The 18,595-nt window shown below is 37.6% G+C and overlaps 2 pseudogenes; one reads left to right on the forward strand and one right to left on the reverse strand.

Moving 5' to 3' along the window:
• Nucleotides 1–17,240, reverse strand: part of LOC104666410 — a 53,076-nt pseudogene extending 35,836 nt beyond the window's left edge.
• Nucleotides 13,617–14,304, forward strand: LOC115898303 (annotated as a pseudogene).
• Nucleotides 17,241–18,595: the final 1,355 nt, after the last annotated feature.

Here is an 18,595-nt window from a genome sequence, read left to right on the forward strand (position 1 = left end):
ACTAAAAATAAAGGGACAGGAAGATAATTCCACGCCAATGGAAACCAAAAACGAACACGAAAATGTATACTTATATCAGATAAAATACATTTCAAGACAAAAACTGTAAAAACAGACAAGGAAGATTCATTACTTATTGATAAAAGGATCAATTCAGCAAGAGACCATAACCACTATAAATATGTATGTACCCAACATTGGAGCACTTAGATATATGAAGGAAATATTATTAGAGCTAAAGAAAGAGAAAGATTATAATACAATAATAGCTGGAGACTTCAACACTCCATTTTTGGCATTGGACAGATCATCCAGACAGAAAATCAGCAAAAAAATTAGACTTAATCTGCAGTATGGACCAAATGGACCTAAAAGATAGTTACAGGACATTTCATACAATGGCTACAGAATGCACATTCATCTCCTCAGCATGTAGCATATTCTCAAGGATAGAGAATATGTTAGGCCACAAAACAAGTCTTAAACAACACAAAATATGAAATCAAGTATTATCCCTGACTACAATGGAATAAAAGTATAGATCAATAACAAGAGGAACTTTGGAAACTACACAAACACATGGAAATTAAGCAATGTGTTCCTGAATGACCAGTGGGTTAATGAGGAAATAAAGAAGGTAATTTTAAAATTTATTGAAACAAATGAAAATGGAAATGTAACATACCAAAACCTACAGGATACAGCAAAAGCCGTACTAAGAACAAAGTTTATAGTGACAAGTTCCTACATTAAAAAAAGTAGAAAAACATCAAATAAACAACCTAACAATGCATCTTAAAGAACTAGAAAGCAAGAGCAAACCAACCCCAAAATTAGTATAAGAAAAGAAAGAATAAAAATCAGAGCAGAAATAAATGAAATTAAAAATGAAAAAATACCAAAGATCAATGAAATGAAAAGTTTATTTTTTGAAAATATAAACAAAATCTACAAACCTTTAGCCAGACTAGGGGAAAAAAAAAAAGAGTAGACCCAAATAAATAAACTCAGAGATGAAAAAGGAGACATTATGGCCAGGTGCAGTGGCTCACGACTGTAATCCCAGCACTTTGGGAGGCTGAGACAGGAGGATTGCTTGAGCCAGGAGTTTGAGACCAACCTGGGAAACACTGGGAAACCCCCATCTCTAAAAATAAAAAAAATTAAAAAAAAAAAGAAAGAAAAAAAGGAGGCATTACAACTGATGCTGCAGAAATCCAAAGGCTCATTAGAGGCTACTATGAGCTACTATATGCCTAATAAATTAAAAAACGTAGAAGAAATGGATGAATTCCTAGACGCATACAACCTATCAAGATTGAACCATGAAGAAATTCTAAACCTGAATGGACCAATAACAAGTAATGAGATCAAAACCGATATAAGAAGTCTCCCAGCAAAGACAAGTCCAGGATATGATGGCTTCACTGCTGAATTTCACCAAAATAAAGAACTAATATTAATTCTACTCAAACTATTCTAAAACATACAGGAGGAGGGAATACATCAGAACTCATTCAACAAGGCCAGTATTACCCTGATACATCAAAACAAGAAAACTCCAGGCCAATATCTCTGAGGAATGTTGTTGAAAAACCCCTCAAAAAAATACTAGCAAACTGAACTCAACAACACATTAAAAATCATTCATCATGACCAAGTGGCTTTATCCCAGGGATGCAATGATGCTTCAACACACAAAAATCAATCAATATTGTACATCATATCAACAGAATGAAGGACAAAAACCATATGATCATTTTAATTGATGCTCAAAGGGCATTTGATAAAATTCAATATCCCTTCATCATAAAAAATTTCAAAAAACTGGGGATAGAAGGAAAATACTTCAACATAATAAAAGCCATGTATCGCAGACCCACAGCTAGTATCATACTGAATGGGAAGAAATTTAAAGCTTTTCCTCTAAGGTCTGGAAAATGACAAGGATGTCCACTTTCATTGCTGTTATTAAACTGGAAGTCCTAGCTAGAGCAATAAGACAAGAGAAAGATATAAAGGGTATCCAAACTGGAAAGGAAGAAGTCAAATTATCTTTGTTTGCAGACGATTTGATCTCCTATTCAGAAAAACCTAAAGACTCCACCAAAAAAAACTATTAGAACTGATAAACAAAATTAATAAGTTACAACACACAAAAATCAACCTACAAAAATCAGTAGCATTTTTATAGCAAAAGTGAACAATCTGAAAAAGAAATAAAAACTGATCTAATTTACAGTAGCTATAAATAAAATAAAATACCTAGAAATAAACATAACCAAAAAAATGAAAAATCTCTACAACGAAAATTATAAAACACTGATGCAAGAGGACACAAAACATGTTCATGGATTGGAAGAATCAATAATATTGTTAAAATGTCCATACTACCTAAAGCAATCTATAGATTAAATGCAATCCCTATCAAAATACCAATGACATTCTTCATAGTAAAAGAAAAAACAATCCTAAGATGTATATAGAACCAAAAAAAAATAATAATAATACTTAAAGCAATTCTGAGCAAAAATAACAATACTGGAGGGAATCGCATTACCTGACTTCAAATTATACTACAAAGCTATAAGTGAAACAGCATGGTACCAGTATAAAAACAGACACATGGACCAATTGAACAGAATAGAGAACACAGAAATAAATCCATACAGGCACAGAGAACTCATTTTCAACAAAGGTGCCAAGCACATGCATTGGGGAAAGGATAAGCTCTTCAATAAATCGTGTTGGGAAAACTGGATATCCACATGCAGAAGAAAGAAACTAGACTTTTATCTCTCACCACATATTAAAATCAAATCAAAAGGATTAAATCTTAAATTTAAGACCCCAAACTATGAAACTACTACAAAAAACAATGGGGAAACTCTTTAGGACATTTATTGAGTAATACCCTACAAGCACAGACAATCAAAGCAAACATAGACAAATGGGATCATCTCAAGTTAAAAGCCTTCTGCAAAACAAAGGAAATAATCAACAAAGTGAAGAGATAACCTACACAATGAGAAAATATTTGCAAACAATTTATCTGACAAGAGATTAATAACCAGAATATATTTAAGAAGCTCAAACAACTCAATAGGAAAAAATCTAATAATCCGATTTAAAATGGGCAAAAGATCTGAATAGACATTTCTCCAAAGAAGACATACAAATGTCTTCTTTTGTCTTATTGACAACAGCCATTTTAACATGTGTGAAGTAACTGCTCGTTGTGGGTTTTTTAAAATGCCAAACAAGCAAATGAAAAGGTTTTCAACATCACTCATTACCAGAGACAGGCAAATAAAAACTACAATGAGATATCATCTCATCCCAGTTAAAAAAGCTTTTATCCAAAAGACAGGCAATAACAAATGCTGGTGAGGATGTGGAGAAAAAGAAATCCCTGTATACTGTTGGTTGGAATGTCAATCAGTACAGTCTCTATGGAAAACAGTATGGAGTTTCCTAAAAAAAAACAAAACAAAAATAGAACTACCATAGGATCCAGCAATCCCACTAGTAGGTGTATACCCAGAAGAAAGGAAAGTAGTATATCAAAGAGATAGCTCCACTCCCATGTTTGTTACAGCACTATTCACAATAGCCAAGATTTGAAAGCAACCTAAGTATCCATCATCAGATGAATGAATAAAGTAAATGTGGTACATATACATGATGGAGTACTATTCAGTCACAAAAAATAATGAGATCCTGTCATTTGCAACAACATGGATGGAACCGAGGACATTATGTTAAGTGAAATAAGCAAGACACAGGAAGACATGTCTTCCCTTCACTCATTTGTGGAGCTAAAAATTAAAACAATTGAACCCATGGGGATAAAGAGTGGAATGTTAATTCCCAGCAACTAGGAAAGGATTGGGAGGGAGAGAAGCGGGGATGGTACAAATATATAAATAGAATGAATAAGATCTAGTATTTGACGGCACAAAAGGGTGACTACAGTCAACAATAATTTACTGTACATTTTAGAATAACTAAGAGTATAATTGGATTGTTTGTGACACAAAGAAAGGATAAATGCTTGAGTTGACGGGTACTCTACTTACCCTGATGTGATTACCGCACATTGAATGCCAGTATCAAATATCTCATGCACCCTATAAATATATACACCTACTATGTATCCATAAAAATTAAAAATTAAAAAACACAGGCCCAGTGTGGTAGCTCATGCCTATAATCCTAGCATTTTGGGAGTCTGAGGCAGGTGGATTACCTGAGTTCAGGAGTTCGAGATTAGTCTGACCAACATGCCAAAACCCTGTCGCTACTAAAAATACAAAAAAAAAAAAAAAAAAATCCCAGCTACTTGGGAGACCGAGGAAGGAGAACTGCTTGAACCCAGGAGGCGGAGGTTGCAGTGAGCCAAGATTACACCATTTCACTCCAGCCTGGGCAACAAGAGCTAAACTCCATCTCAAAAAAAAAAAAAAAAAAATTAAAAACACAATAAGCTGTTACTTCATCCATGCTAAAATGACTATTATCAATAAGACAAACAAGTGCTGGTGAGGACATGGAAAAAAAGAGAACCCTTGTACACTGTTTGTGGCAATGTAAATTAGGATAGCTATTATGAAAAACAGCATGGAGTTTCTTCAAAAAATTAAAAATAAAACAACGACCATATGATCCAGCCATCTCACTACTGGATATATTACCTCCCAAAAATGAAGTCGGTATGTCAGAGAGATACCTACACTACCATTATTCACAAGAGCCAAGATATGGAAGCAATCTAAGTGTCCATGAATAGATGCATGAAGAAAAAACTGTGGCATACATGTGCAATGGAATACTATTCAGCCTTAAAAATCAGGAAATCCTATCATTTGCAGCAACATGGATGGAACTGGAGGACTTTACACTAAGTGAATACGCCAAGCACAGAAAGACAAATAGTAAATGATCTCACTAATAGATCAAATTTTTAAAAGTTAAACTTGTAGAAACAGAGAGTAGAATGGTGGTTATGTGAGTTAGGTAGAGGGTATGGTAGGAGAGATGTTAGTCAAAGGATACAAAGTTTTAGTTAGATAAGAAAAAGTTAAAGAGATCTATTGTACAACATAGTGACTATGTTAATAACAATATTTTATATTCTTGAAAATTGCTAAGATAGATGTTAAGTTTTCATCACAAAAATAATTGAGATAACACATGTTAATTAAATCAATGTAACCATTCCACAATGTATATGTATTTCAAAACAATATGTTGTACATGAAAAGTATATATAGTTTTGTCAATGAAGATTAATTAATGAAAAATAATTTGTATGGCTCTCTCCTGTATTTATCATGTCCAGAAAACTGACCACAATATATGGTTTATTGTGATTAATACTGTGACCAAATTTTATACATCCACATATAGTATAGTTATATATTTTATAACATATACTAATATGTAATACAACATAATACAACAAATATTAAAACATTAAGTTTTAAGTATCCTTAACAAATTTTAAAATTTCTAATATGTCAATTTATTAAAAACATCATTTGGGGCTGGGCACGGTGGCTCATGCCTTAATCCCAGCACTTTGGGAGGCTAAGGCAGGTGGATCACCTGAGATCAGGAGTTCAAGATCAGCCTAATATGGTGAAACTCCATCTCTACTAAAAATACAAAAATTAGCCAGGTGTGGTGGTAGGCGCATGTAATCCCAGCTACTGGGAAGGCTGAGGCAGGAGAATCACTTGAACCCAGGAGGTGGAGGTTGCAGTGGGCCAAAATCGTGCCACTGCACTCCAGCCTGGGTGACAAGAGCAAAACTCTGTCTCAAAAAACAAACAAAAAAAAACAAAAAATATCATTTGGAAACCAGTACAAGTAGAAATTTTCCATTCTCCAATAATTAGTACCACAAGTATATGAATCAGACAATAAATTACTGCTTACTACACTATTCTAACTTAGTATGACGCTAAATAATAATATAAATGTCAAAGGTATAATCTTTAGCCAAAGGTAAATTGTACTTTCTTGTTTTAAAAAGTTTATCACTCTTTTTTCTAGTGACCAGTTTAAAATGGTTTCTACATTAGGTAGTAATGAGTTTATGTAACATGTCTACACACTAGTATTTTTGCTTCCATTTTGTTTAAAGTGCTTTCCAGCATTCTCAATGTCATGATTGACACACAGACAGATAATATGTACATGGTGCATTGGGAGCACTGGATAAACAAAGAGGTTCTTCCCAGCCTCTGTAGATTTTGGCTTAAAGCAGGGTTCAGCAAACTTCTATGAGAATGAATCATGGTCAAAGTAAGCATTAGTTTAAATAAAACAGAGTTTATGTTCCTCATTAGTAACTGTTAACTTACAGATTATAAGAGTTACCAATATTAGCCCAAGTTAAAATGTTACTTTGAGACTATGAATGATACACATATATTTAACTAATCATTCCAAAGCCTGCCCTCTTTCATTTTTACCTTGCAAAACTCCCCAAGGGTAGTGATGGCCTCTGACCATCCTTTCTACAACTTTCACTTCATCCATACTCCCCATCACAGCAAAGGGTAACAGCGCCTAGAGAACAAGAATGATATCAATTGAATTCTCTAGCACCAATAGAGCTTACTCTATTACTCTCACTCCTGTTATAAAAATGACAGCGAGATGATATTGTAGTAAATTTAATTAGGGATCTACCCTGCATCTCATTTTAAGACTTAACAATATGCACTAATTGGTTTCTGTCAGCATCAGTCTCAGGCTGTTGTACAGTTGGAAACTGTCTACTGAGCAGAGCCTAAAGCAAGGTATCCTGTTGTGGGAAACACAAAGTAAAAAGATTTTTAGTAGACATCATTTTTCTCCCATTCCTTAAAAGGAGACAATTTGATAGAATTCATTTACAGAATAATATATTTAACAGGGCAGTGCTGCAAACAATTGAGCAACCGCTGGCAATTAGTGGAGCTTATCAGTTGGGTATGATCATGTGAAAAGAGACAGGGCAACCAAAACCACTTCATTCAGTGCGGCTATGGGCCTGCCTAAAACTGTACCTTAACGAGGAGCAACATCAGAAGCTTAACATTGTAGGAAGAGAAACAGACTTTACTCAAACAATTCTGCCAGTTACTGAACAAATACATAACAAGCTCTAGGGGAGGAGATAGAACTCGCACCCTAAGTTGTCACAATGCAGTATCTAAAACACCCCATTTGTAACAAAATATTACATGCAATGTATAAAATAAAATATACCCTTAAAAAAAGAAACAGGCCGGGCATGGTGGCTCAAGCCTGTAATCCCAGCACTTTGGGAGGCTGAGACGGGCGGATCACGAGGTGAGGAAATCGAGACCATCCTGGCTAACACGGTGAAACCCCATCTCTATGAAAAAATACAAAGGACTAGCCGGGTGAGGTAGCGGGTACCTGTAGTCCCAGCTACTCGGGAGGCTGAGGCAGGAGACTGGCGTAAAACTGGGAGGTGGAGCTTGCAGTGAGCTGAGATCTGGCCACTGCACTCCAGCCTGGGTGACAGAGCGAGACTCCGTATCAAAAAAAAAAAGAAACAAAGTTGTCAACAGAAACTGGCTGTGAGACTGTTCAGATGTTGGATTTATCCAAAAAATATTTCATTTCTAATAGTCATTATAATTAGGTCCACAGATCTAAGAGAAACCAAGATTAAATAATTAAAGGAGAGTGACACCTGCAAGATAAAAGAATAGGAGATCCCAGTTCTTATCCCCCGAGAAAACGCTAATTTGGCAAGCATCTATGGACAAAAGTGCCATTGTGGGAGCTTTGGAATCCAGATAGCAGATTATGATATTCTAGTACATTTGAAGACCAAGGAAAGCCCCTTTAAGAAGACAGGCTCACACCTTAGTAGCAAATACACTAAGTGCAGACTCAGCAGACCTATAAGCATCCGCATTTCTCTGTGGACTTGGCTCCAACCCCACATGCCTGAAGCACTGAAGCTCCTTGTCCAAAGTCCTTCCAGGAGCGTCACCCACATAGACTGACTGCAGAACTCACAGAAGACCAGGACCCGATCCATCCCACATGACCATGGTCCCTAACGTAGTTACACCAGTTGGGAGCCTAAGATGAGAGTGTCTTTACCTAATAAAACGAGTCTGTAAAGATAAGAAGACAAGATTGCTCCTTTAAATAAGCAAAGACCAATGCAAGACTATGAAGATCATGAGGAATAAGTCAAACATGACGCCCCCCCCCACAAAAAAAAGAGAGAGAGAAAAAAATCCCTAATATAAAGCCATTAACAGGCCCTAAAATAATGAAGATCCATGTGCTACTTGAAAAAAATTCAAAATAATTACGTTTGTTTGTTTGTCTGTTTTGACAAGAGTCTCGTTCTGTCACCCAGGCTGGAGTACAGTGGTGTGATCTCAACTCACTGCAACCTCCACTTCCCAAGTTCAAGCGATTCTGCCTCAGCCTCCCGAGTAGCTGGAACTACAGGCACGCACCACCATGCTCAGCTAGTTTTTGTATTTTTAGTAGAGAAGGGGTGTCACCATGTTGGCCAGGCTAGCCTCAAACTCCTGACCTCAGGTGATCCGCCCACCTGGGCTTCCCAAAGTGCTGGAATTACAGGTGTGAGCCACCACACCCGGCAAAATTCAAAATCATTGTCTATAAAAAAAGCTAAATAAGCTTCAAGCAAATACAGATAAATGACAAAATGAAATCAGGAAAACAATACATGAAAATTAGAAGTTCAATCAAGAAATAAAAAACACAAAAATTCTGGTTCTACAAAGTAAAATAATTGCACTGAGAATTTTAGTGGACAACTTCAATGCAAGACTCAATCAAGCAGAAGAAAGAATGAGTGAACTCTAAAACAAATTATTTGAAATTATCATTAGATGAACAAAAACAAAAAGGACGGAAAAAGTGAAGAGAGCATATGGAACTTACAGAAAATCATCAAGAAAACCAATGTACGCATTATAGAAATCTCAGAAGGAGGCAGAGCTTGCAGTGAGCCAAGATCGCTGCCAGTGCACTCCAGCCTGGACAACAGAGTGAGACTACATCTCAAAAAAAAAAAAAAAAAAAAAAAGAAATTACTCATTTTGCAAACTGAATCTTTGTATACTCTGACCTATATCACAAAGAGAATTCTGAAAGCAGCCAGAGAAAAACATCTTGTCCCATATAAGGGAGCCCGCATAAGACTATCAACAGATATCTCAACAGAAATCTTTCAGGTCAAGAAACAGTGGGATGATTCAATGTACTGGAAGAAAGAGAAAGACCAAAAGGAATACTTTACCCCCAAAAAACTGTCCTTTAAGAATAAAGGACAGGCTGGGTGCAGTGGCTCACACCTGTAATCCCAGCACTCTGGGAGGTTGAGGCAGGCAAATCACCTGAGGTCAGGAGTTCAAGACCAGCCTGGCCAACGTGGCAAAACCCCATCTCTACTAAAAATACAAAAATTAGCTGGTGTGATGGCAGGTGCCTGTAATGCCAGCTACTCAGGAGGCTGAGGGAGGAGAATTGCTTGAACCCGGGAGGCAGAGGCTGCAGTGAGCTGAGGCACCACCATTGCACTACAGCCTGGGCACCAAGAGCAAAACTCTGTCTCAAAGAAAAATAATTAAGAACAATGTTCCTATCTGATCATTTCAGCTGTGGCCTGGCACTCTTCTGAGAGCCCAGCCCCAGGTACTTGCAATCAGCCCTGGCACTGCTGTTGCTTTAGCATTCTGCAGTTGCCTGAGAATTCTTCCTGCCCCTGCCTAAGTTTTCTGCCAGTTGTGTGGGGGCCAGCCTGCCCCTCTCTATCACAGCCAGCATCTGAACCCTGGGTACCTGAGGACACATATGCCAGCCTGTTTCTGATCCAGTCCCTCCAGTACTTATGCATACCATCCAGAACACCATTTGGGATCTGAGAATCAAGAAAATGGCTAGCCCAGTCCACCATTGGCACCTGATCACCCCTTCTAGAGACTAAGGCTGTGCTGACCCAGCCGGCCGACACAACAGCTGAAACCCACCCTCCTGTGCTGAAAGGTGAAGCTGCTTTCCCTATGTACACAAAGTAGCAGCGTTCCTGCATGAGAGAACAGGTAAACCACAGGGCTGTCTGTATTAGGCTGAGGGAAGAGGTCCTACCCTGAGGTTGCTCCTATGAAGAGTCACCAGACAGGCATTTTCAATGGCTCTTGGCTACATTATGACCTGGAGGTAGATGACAGTGTCTGTCTGAACTAAGAGTCATGAGCTCTGTGGGACAGGGGTAGGATAGGGAAACAGATCATGTTCCTACCTACATAGGAGGCAGAGCTGGGACAGCTCCTCCCTCCCTACAGAGACCTGTGAGCATTTCACCAGGAGCTATCCCAGCCACCCCTGTAAAGGCTACTGTTGACGTTCATCATTGAGATGTTGGTGGGTAAGCTTTGTGGTCCAGCTCTGCCAAGCTTTGTCTTCCCCTCTAGGCTGAACAGGCAACTCAGAGTCTAGGCATTACATAGACCAGCCTATCACCTGAAACAACAGAGATGAAATCACAGTAAACAGATATCAAACACACACCATCTGCTTCTGCCATAGCTGGCTCTTACTCATGAGTGCCACTTACTGGCATGGAGGTTAAATGGCACAAAACAATAAAAAGTCTACTGACAGAAGGGCACAGGGTTAAAGAAACAAAGCCAAAGCCCCCTACCCAATAGACGCTATAGTTACACCCACAAGGGGGGAAAGCCCCACCTAAATTAAAGTAAATTCAAAAACAAGAAGTGATAACTTTCCCAGATGAGAAGAAACCATCATAAGAACTTTGGCATCATGAATTTAAAAAAAAAAAAAAAAAAGAAAAGTAGAATGTTTTGACACTACCAAAAGATGCACTAGCTCTCTGGCAATGGATCCTAACCAACCAAAATGACAATTCTGAAGTGAAAGATAATGAATTCAAAATATGGATTATAAGGAAGCTCAATGAGATCCAAGAGAAGATTGAAAATCATCACAAAGATATCAGAGCAATGCAGAATGTGAATTAAGTACAGATATCTTTAAATTAAAAGAATGGAATTTGTAGAAATGAAAAACACACTGCAGGACCGATTTACAGTTGAAAGCTTTAACAATAGGCTAGACTAAGCAGAAGACAGACAGAAAATAGAATCCCAGTGCCTTCTGGCTTGTAAAGTTTCTTCTGTGAAGACTGCAGTTAGTCTAATGTGATTTCGTTTATAGGTGATTTGAAAACTCTCTCTTGCTTCTTTCAGAGTATTTTCCTTCTAGTTGACTTTAGATAGTCTGTTGAAGTTCATCTTGCAAAGTATTTCCAGATGTTCTCTGAGCTTCTTGCATCTGGATGTGTACTTTTCTAGCAAGGCCAAGAGAGTTTTTCTGATTATTCCCTCAAGTATGTTTCCAATCTTTTTACCTTCTCTTCTCTCTCAGGAATGCCTACAACTCATAAGTTGGGTTGCTTTACATAATTTCCTATTTCTTGACCTCTTATTTATTTAAATTTTCTTTATTTTTTGTCTGTGTTAGTTCAAAAAACCTGTTTTGTTTTTTGAAAAGATAAGAAAATTGATATGGTGCTAGGCCAGGCACAGTGGCTCATGCCTGTAATCCTACCACCTTGGGAGGCCGAGACAGGTGAATCGCCTGAGCTCAGGAGTTCGAGACCAGCCTGGGCAAGATGGGGAAACCCTGTCTCTACTAAAATACAAAAAATCAGCTGGCCATGGGGGCAGGTGTCTGTAATCCCAGCTTCAGGAGGTTGAGGCATGAGAATTGCTCAAACCTGGGAGGCAGAGGTTGTAGTGAGTCAAGATCATGCCAGTGCACCCCAGCCTGGACAACAAAGTGAAACTCTGTCTCAAAAAAAAAAAAAAAAAAAAAAAAAAGAAAAGAAAGAAAATTGATGTGGTGCTAGCTAGATTAACCAAGAAAAAAGAGAGAAGATTCAAGTAAGCAAAAACACAATCAGAAGTGATAAAAGTGACATTACAACTGATACCACAGAAAACAAAAGATCATCAGAAACTAATATAATATCTTTATGCAAACAAACTAGAAAACCTAGATAAAATCGTTAAATTTATCCCTCCCTGCTCAGATGTGGCTCGAGCTGGAGGCGCACAGGGCGAGACGCCGCAGACATTCAACCCAGAGCAGCTTGGAGGCAGTGAATAATAGCTCTTCAAGTCTGCAATGAAAAATGGCCTCTTCTAGAGAATTGTTTGAACCCAGGAGGCAGACACTACAGTGAGCTGAGATAGTGCCACTGCTCTCCAGTCTGGACAACAGAGCGAGACTCTGTCTCAAAAAAAAGAAAAAAAAAAAAAAGGCCTCTTCATGGCTTAAATTACAAAAGTAAACTAAAAGACTTACATGTTTTTCTTTACCCCAACTCATTCCTTACGTGTAGACTCAATCTTTTCAGTATTTGCTTTACTGGTTTAGTAAAAGCCGGGAAAAACAACTTTGTGGTAATGAGAATGTTATCCAACTGTATGTTGTTTACCTTATTGTAAATACTGGTGAACAGCTGTCAGTAATGGTTTTATATTCCTTAAAAAAAAAAAAAAAGAAAGAAAGAAAATGGACAAATTCCTGAAAACATACAACCTCTTAAGACTGAACTAGGAAAAAATTAGATATCCTAAATAGCCCAATAACAAGTAATGAAATAGACTCAGTAATAAAATAATTTCAAACAAACAAACAAACAAAAAGAACAGATGGATTTTCAGCCAAATTTTGCCAGAATTACAATGAAGAGCTGGTATCAATCTTACTGAAACTATTCCAAAAATTTACGGAATTTTTGGATTGCAAGAATCAATATCATTACCAAGACCATATTAACCAAAGCAACCTAAAGATTCACCACAATTCCTATCAAATTACCAATAGCGTTTTTCACAGGATTAGAAAAAAAGATCCTAAATATCATATGGAACCCAAAATGCATCTAAATAGCAAAAGTAATCCTAAGCAAAAAAAACTAAGCCAGAGGCATCATGTGTCTGACTTCAAATTATACTATAATGCAATACTAAATAAACCAGTATGGCATTGGTACAAAAACAGACTGATTGATTTATGGCACAGAATAAAAAGTTCATTGCTAGGAAGGATAAAGCTAAAAAAGGAAGAAAAAAACTGTGAAAGAAAAGAGAATAAAGAACCAGTAATAAAGCCACATGCCTACATCCAAGTGATCTTTGACAAACTTGGCAAAAATAAACAATGGGGAAAGGTCATTCTATTTAATAAATGGTGCTGCGAACATTGGCTACCCATAGGTAAAAGAATACCCATCTCTCATCATATGCAAACTTTAACTCAAGATGCATTAATGACTTAAATGAAACACCAGATGCTACAAAAATCCTAGAAGAAAATGTAGGAAAAACTCCTCTAGATATTGGCCTAGGCAAATAAGTCATAAATTAGTCCTGAAAAGCATATGCAACAAAACCAAATATACACAAATGGGACTGAAACTAAAGAGTGCAGCAAAAGAAATAATCAACAGAGTAAACAGACAATCTGGCTTTGCAGACGCTGCCACCGAGGAAATTCCTGCACTACTAGCCATGGTCAACCCTACCGTGTTCTTCGACATTGCCGTCGACGGCGAGCCCTTGGGCCGTGTCTCCTTCAAGCTGTTTGCAGACAAGGTTCCAAAGACAGCAGAAAATGTTCATGCTCTGAGCACTGGAGAGAAAGGATTTGGTTATAAGGGTTCCTGCTTTCACAGAATTATTCCAGGGTTTATGTGTCAGGGTGGTGACTTCACACGCCATAATGGCACTGGTGGCAAGTCCACCTATGGGGAGAAATTTGAAGATGAGAAATTCATCCTAAAGCATACAGGTCCTGGCATCTTGTCCATGGCAAATGCTGGACCCAACACAAATGGTTCCCAGTTTTTCATCTGCACTGCCAAGACTGAGTGGTTGGATGGCAAGCATGTGGTCTTTGGCAAAGTGAAAGAAGGCATGAATATTGTGGAGGCCATGGAGCGCTTTGGGTCCAGAAATGGCAAGACCAGCAAGAAGATCACCATTGCTGACTGTGGACAACTCGAATAAGTTTGACTTGTGTTTTATCTTAACCACTAGACCATTCCTTCTGAAGCTCAGGAGAGCACCCCTCCATCCCATTTGCTCGCAGTATCCTAGAATCTTTGTGCTCTCACTGCAGTTCCCTTTGGGTTCCATGTTTTCCTTGTTCTCTCCCATGCCTAGCTGGATTGCAGAGTTGAGTTTATGATTATGAAATAAAAACTAAATAACAACAAAAACAAAAACAAAAACAAAACAAAACAAAAAAGACAATCTACACAATAGAAACAAAATATTTGCAAACTTTGCATCTGAAAAAGGACTAATATGCAGAATCTACAAAGACACAAACAACTCAACAACAACCAAGAATAAACAACCCCATTAAAAAGACCGCAAAGGATATGAACAGACATTTCTCAAAAGAAGACACACAAGTGGCCACCAAACATACGAAAACTTGCTCAACATCACCAATCATCAGAGAAATGCAAATTAAAGCCACAATAAAGGCTGGGTGCAGTGGCTCACACCTGTAATCCCAGCACTTTGGGAGGCCAAGGCGAGTGGATCACCTGAGGTCAGGAGTTTGAGACCAGCCTGACCAATAAGGTTAAACCCCAACTCTACTAAAAATACAAAAATTAGCTGGGCTTGGTGGTGAGCACCTGTAATCCCAGCTACCCTGGAAGCTGAGGCAGGAAAATCGCTTGAACCCAGGAGGTGGAGGTTGCAGTGAGCTGAAATCATTTCACTGCACTCCAGCCTGAGTGACAGAGTGAGACTCTGTGTCAAACACACACACACACACACACACACAATCATCTTACATAGTCAGAATGGCTATTACTGCAAACACAACAGATGTTGGTGTGGATGCAGAGAATAATGAATGCTTATTCACTGTTGGTGGGACCATAAATTAGCACAAACTATGAAAAACAATATAGAGATTTCTCAAAGCACTAAAAATAGAGCTACCATTCGACCCAGTGATTATCCTAGGCATCTACCTGAAAGTAAACATTATATAAAAAAGTCACTTTCACTCATATGTGTATTACATTCCTACTCATAATAGTAAAGTCATGGAATTAACCTAAATGTCCATTAACAGTGGACTGGATTTTTTAAATGTAGTGCATCTACACCATGAAATACTATGCAGCCACAAAAAAAAGAAATCATGCTCTGTGCAGTAACATGGATGGAGTTGGGGTCCATAATCCTAAGTGAAATCACTCAGAAACAGAAAATCAAGTACCACATGTTCCCATAAGCAGGAGCTAAACAATGAGTACACAAGGACATAAAGATGGAAACAAAATAGATAACGAGACTCCAAAAGGCAGAGATTGGAAGGAGGTTGATGGTGAAAAAATTATCTACTGGTAGTGAGATGTGATCACGGCACTGCACACCAGCTGGGACAACAGAGTGAGACCATGTCTCAAAAAAAAAAAAAAAAAAAAAATGATCTGTTGGGTACAAAGTTTACTATCTCAGGATAGTTACACTAGAAGCCAGACCTCACCATTATGCAATATATCTATTTGACAAATATGCACTTACACCCTCTGAATCTAAAATAAAAAACAAAGGAAGTTTATAGTAGTAAACACCTACATCTCTTAAAAAAAGATCTCGCCTGTGCATGGTGGCTCATGCCTGTAATCCCAGCACTTTGGGAGGCTGAGGCAGGTGGATTGCCTGAGATCAGGAGTTCAAGACCAGCCTGGCTAACATGGTGAAACACCATCTCTACCAAAAATACATAAAAAATTAGCTGGGTATGGTGGTGCATGCCTGTAGTCCCAGCTACTCAAGAGGCTGAGGGAGGAGAATTGCTTGAACCTGGCAGGCGGAGGTTGCAGTGAGCCGAGATTGCGTCACTGCACTCCAGCCTGGGCGACAGAAAGATACTCTATCTCAAAAAAAACCCAAAAAGATCTCAAATAAACAACCTAATCTTACACCAAATAAATAAATAAATAAATAAATAAATAAATAAATAAATAAATAAATAAATTAGCAGAAGGAAAGATATAACAAAGATTAGAGCATAAATAAATGAAACAGAGAATTTAAAAAATTTTAATCGGCCAGGCACAGTGGCTCACGCCTGTAATCCCAGGAGATTTCTTGAGGCCAGGAGTTCGAGACCAGCCCAGCCAACATGGTGAAACCCTGTCTGAACTAAAAATACAAAAATTAGCCAGGCATGGTGGCATGCTCCTGTAATCCCAGCTACTCAGGAGGCTGAAGCAGGAGAATCGCTTGAATCCGGGAGATGGAGGTTACAGTGAGCCAAGATTGTGCCACTGCACTCCAGCCTGGGCAACAGAGTGAGACTCTATCTCAAAAAATAAAACAAAAAAAATAATCAATTAAGCTAAGAGTTGATTTTGGGAAAAAAAAATCAAAATCAAAGCCCTTACCTTGACTAAGGGCAAAAATAGAGAACATGTTAATAAGATAAGAAATGAAAGAGAAGATATTACAACTTATTACAGAAATTTATTTCTTACAGAAATAAACAGAATTATACTGGAGTATTATGAACAATTATAGATCAACCAATTTGACAACTTGGAAGAAATGGTGAAATGGCTAGAAACATATAACCTACCAAGACTGAATGGAGAATAGAGAGCTTAAAGAGACCAATAACAAATACAGAAACTAAAGAAGTCATTTTTCAAAACTCCAAAATATAGCCTAGGACCAGATTACTTCATGGGTAAATTCTATCAAACATTCAAAGAAATTTTAATATAAAACATCCTCAAATTCTTTGAAAAAATAGAAAAAAGAGGTAACACCTCCAGAGTCATTTTATGAGGCAGCATCCCCTTGATATCAAAGCAAGAAAATATACTTCCAAGAAGAAAATTATAGGCCAATATCCTTGAGGAACACGGTGTTTGAATTAAATCTAAATAAATCTGCTTACAAAGAATCAATTCTCAGCAGAAGCTTTTCAAAATAAAGAAAATGTAAAAATTCTCACACTAGATTCTGGATAAACACTCATTTATAGCCTCTTTGTCAGATATTGTTACTGAAACATATTGAGGAATTCGCTTGAGCAGCAGTTTCTTCATCTGTTGGGAGCTGATATATCTGGATGCCACTGCTAATCAATTCACTCATTATCTTACTCTTAAACATCCATAAATCATTTTTAGAAATTGTGTCTGCTTTGGTAATCAGTGGTACAATGTCCACCTATTAAAAAAGAAGACAAATAAAATCTCAGCAGCAAGGATTCATCGTTCATCCTATAGTTTTTATAGTAAAGCTTCACAATTCCTGGCAACAAATTGCCTAACTAGATAATCACTGGCTGTCATGCCTTTCTTAAAAATTGTTTTCCAAAATTATCACTTTTGAAGATTCATCTTTTATCCAAATTCAGGTTTAAAAGTCTCAACCTTGTTTCTCTTCTAAAAATCCCTTATGCCTCTACACATATGGAGTTAGTAAAATGTAAATAGTAGGACAATGTAAATTATTTTCAATTTTATTTCTTATTAAGCTGAGTGATGAGACAAATTGAAAGAACTTTAATCAAAATTGTGGAAGGGACTTTGTCTACTTTCTACATCACTTATTCCATCAATCAATCTTAATTAATGTCCCATTTTCACACACTCTTGCCCCACCTAGATGTGTTTGCAGATAGATTTGCTTTTGTTTTTCAAAGATCACCTAAAAAGAATATAGATTGGTTACCACATTCTTTTTTTTTTTTTTGAGATAAGAGTCTTGCTCTGTCGCCCAGGATGGAGTAGAATGGTGCAGTCTAGGCTCACTGCAACCTCCGCCTCCCAGGTTCAAGCAATCTCCTGTCTCAGCCTCCCGAGTAGCTGGGATTACAGTGCCACCACACCCAGCTGATTTCTGTATTTTTAGTAGAGACAGGGTTTCACCATGTTGGCCAGGCTGGTCTCAAACTCCTGACCTCAGGTGATCCACCCACCTTGGCCTCCCAAAGTGCTAGGATTACGGGCATGAGCCACTGCACCCGGTCTGGTTACCATTTCTAAAGGCATGTGTGTGTATGTGTGTGTGTGTGTGTGTGTGTGTGTATAAGAACACCTTGCAAACAAATATGTTCATTTTTCTTTTGTAAAAAGACATTATTTCCACATGGGAAGTTAAATATTTGTATATTTGAAGTTGAATTTTTACCCACAAAGTTTTTTCCTAGTGCTTCAATATGATCACTCCTGTCCTTTGTATTTGCACTTAAATAACTAAACTTTTTAGAAAATAACAATATACAAAATTATAAAATGTTTCATTACTGTTAAAATATCTTATTAAATCATAGCTCCACAAAATCAATATATGTAACACAGTAGAAATATATGAATAAAAATTTTAGGCAGACTGCTTTCATTTTAGATTGCTCAAAGCACATTTTTTAAAAATCCATGGACAGGCCGGGAGCGGTGGCTCATAGTCTATAATCCCAGCACTTTGGGAGGCTGAGGCAGGTGGAT

Source organism: Rhinopithecus roxellana, chromosome 6 (genome assembly GCF_007565055.1).
Source record: "Rhinopithecus roxellana isolate Shanxi Qingling chromosome 6, ASM756505v1, whole genome shotgun sequence".
Taxonomy (NCBI): domain Eukaryota; kingdom Metazoa; phylum Chordata; class Mammalia; order Primates; family Cercopithecidae; genus Rhinopithecus; species Rhinopithecus roxellana.